We start from the raw sequence: 3,030 nt of genomic DNA, 5'->3' as shown, positions 1-3,030 counted from the left end.
ATGTACTCGGTTGAGTGGCAAAAGCGTGGCTTACCACATGCGCACATTCTGCTCTGGATGTTCGACAAGATCCGACCAGATCATATTGATTCGATTATTTCAGCCGAAATACCAGATAAGCAAACTGATCCCGAGCTGCATTCCATTGTGACAACGAGCATGATCCATGGCCCTTGCGGAGTCCACAACCCAGAGTCAGTATGCATGAAAAACGGAAACTGCACAAAACGATTTCCCCGTCCGTTGACGGCTGAAACAATCAGTGGAAACGATGGATATCCATTGTATAGGCGTCGTTCTCCAGATGATAACGGCAAATGTGTGACGCTTGTACGCGCACAATATATCTTAATAGTAGGAAATATAACAAAATAGGAGCAATTAGCGACATAAGGAAATGGATCGGCAACATTATGGAGATAATTTGAATTGAATGCGCGCGCGCGCCACCGATCGTGAAGGAGGGTCACACTGGACCGAACGGAGGCTGGCCACACTAGTCGGGGAAAATCCCGCACAGGACTCTGGCCACACCGAAGCCTCGCCAGGGCCTATATAAAGCGGACCACGGCTCTGAAGAAATCACTTAGCAGCCGACTGCGATCGGGTCGAGTTTACCTCCCCAGTAGTTAGCAGCGAAGTCACTTTTTGGGAACTTTGGTTCCTATTTATAAATCGTAGTTAGGATCTCTGCCGACTTTCGAGTCCAAAACCCTGCCGACTTTCGAGTCCAATTCTCCCTGCTGACTTGCGAGTCCAAAATACTGCCGACTTTCGAGTCCAAGTCTCTCTGCTGACTTGCGAGTCCGAAACACTGCCGACTTTCGAGTCCGACCTTCTCTGAGCTGACTTTCGAGTCCACCAAACGCCTTCGAGCTGACTTTCGAGTCCTAATCTGCAGACTTTCGAGTCCGAACTTCTCTGAGCTGACTTTCGAGTCCAACAAACGGCGCTGAGCTGATTGTCGAGTCCGACAACTACTGGGTTCGGTTGACTTTCGAGTCCGAACGCATTCTCTCGTGGTTGACTTTCGAGTCCGAACGCATTCGCTATTGGGTGGCTTTAAAGGCCCATACCCTGGCGGGACTATCGGCATTCCCCTATCGGACAGCCGCACTCGGGACGAGAAGGATGAATCGGAACTACGGCGTACGCCAGAATCGAGATCCGGCATGATATTATTGAGAATTGTAATTTTTAAGTAAAAAAACATTAAGATACATTTACGGCATAAACCTCTAGCGTTCTACTCTGGGACTGGGTCGGAATCTCTTACAGCAACCACGCCTGAACCAAATAAATATATCTGCACAGACCCTGGACGTCCCGCTGACTACCCGTGGACGACAGGACGTTACAAATGGATCGAATTAATGGTGAAACGTAACGAAACAAACGTAACAGTAATCGTGGATAACCGCTGGATCGTTCCATATTGCCCGCTTTTGTCGAAAACGTTCTCAACGCATTGCAATGTTGAGTACTGCAACTCTATCAAATCCATCAAATACGTTTGCAAATATGTGAACAAAGGGAGCGACATGGCGGTGTTTGGCATTGCTGATCCGAATGCAAACGACGAGGTGACGAAATTTCAACTTGGACGCTACGTTAGTTGTAACGAGGCCATTTGGCGGCTATTTTCATTTCCGATTCATGAACGTTACCCGACTGTCGTGCACTTATCTGTTCACTTGGAGAACGGCCAGCGTGTCTACTTTACGGACACGAACGCAGCGCAAAGAGCAGAACGGCCACCAGCGACAACGATTGATGATTCGACTTGATGTTGACAATCATCTGTTAAGATACCGCCGTTTGTTTCAACAGTACTGTGTCGACATGTACGTCAAAGTAGAAACGGAACGTTTCAATTTAATTTGTTTTAATCAGTCGAAGTTGGGGCGAGATAAAGTTCGCCGGGTCCGCTAGTTTAAATATAAAATCTGCCGTGGATACATGCATTATTAGCTGAGATGTGAACTTTTTGTTTACAAATTTACAATTGAGTATGCAAATGTATTAGACGTGTAAAAACTAATATAAATATAAATTCTGAAGTGGATTCAGGCATTATTAGCTGAGTTATGAACTTTTTGTTTACAAATTTACAATTGAGTGTGCAAATGTATTAGCATTGTAAGAACTAATTTAAATATAAATTCTAAGGTGGATACATGCATTATTAGTTGAGATGTGAACTTTTTGTTTACAAATTTAAAATTGAGTATGCAAATTTATTAGCCGTGTAAAAACTAATATAAATACAAATTCTGAAGTGGATTCAGGCATTATTAGCTGAGTTGTGAACTTGTTGTTTTCAAATTTACAATTGAGTATGCAAATGTATTAGCCGTGTAAAAACTATTATAAATACAAATTCTGAAGTGGATAAAGACATTATTAGCTGAGTATGCAAATGTATTAGACGTGTAAAAACTAATATAAATATAAATTCTGAAGTGGATTCAGGCATTATTAGCTGAGTTGTGAACTTTTTGTTTACAAATTTACAATTGAGTATGCAAATGTATTAGCATTGTAAGAACTAATTTAAATATAAAATCTGCCGTGGATACATGCATTATTAGCTGAGATGTGAACTTTTTGTTTACAAATTTAGAATTGAGTATGCAAATGTATTAGCCGTGTAAAAACTATTATAAATACACATTCTAAAGTGGATACAGACATTATTAGCTGAGTTATGAACTTTTTGTTTACAATTTACAATTGAGTATGCAAATGTATTAGCATTGTAAGAACTAATTTAAATATAAAATCTGCCGTGGATACATGCATTATTAGCTGAGATGTGAACTTTTTGTTTACAAATTTAGAATTGAGTATGCAAATGTATTAGCCGTGTAAAAACTATTATAAATACACATTCTAAAGTGGATACAGACATTATTAGCTGAGTTATGAACTTTTTGTTTACAATTTACAATTGAGTATGCAAATTTATAAGCCGTGTAAAAAATAATATAAGTACCAATTCTGCCGTGGATACATGCATTATTAGCTGAG

This window comes from Drosophila kikkawai, unplaced genomic scaffold (assembly GCF_030179895.1).
Source record: "Drosophila kikkawai strain 14028-0561.14 unplaced genomic scaffold, DkikHiC1v2 scaffold_131, whole genome shotgun sequence".
In the NCBI taxonomy this organism is placed as follows: domain Eukaryota; kingdom Metazoa; phylum Arthropoda; class Insecta; order Diptera; family Drosophilidae; genus Drosophila; species Drosophila kikkawai.
The sequence above is the reverse complement of the archived record's forward strand: the minus strand, read 5'-3'. Positions refer to the sequence as shown.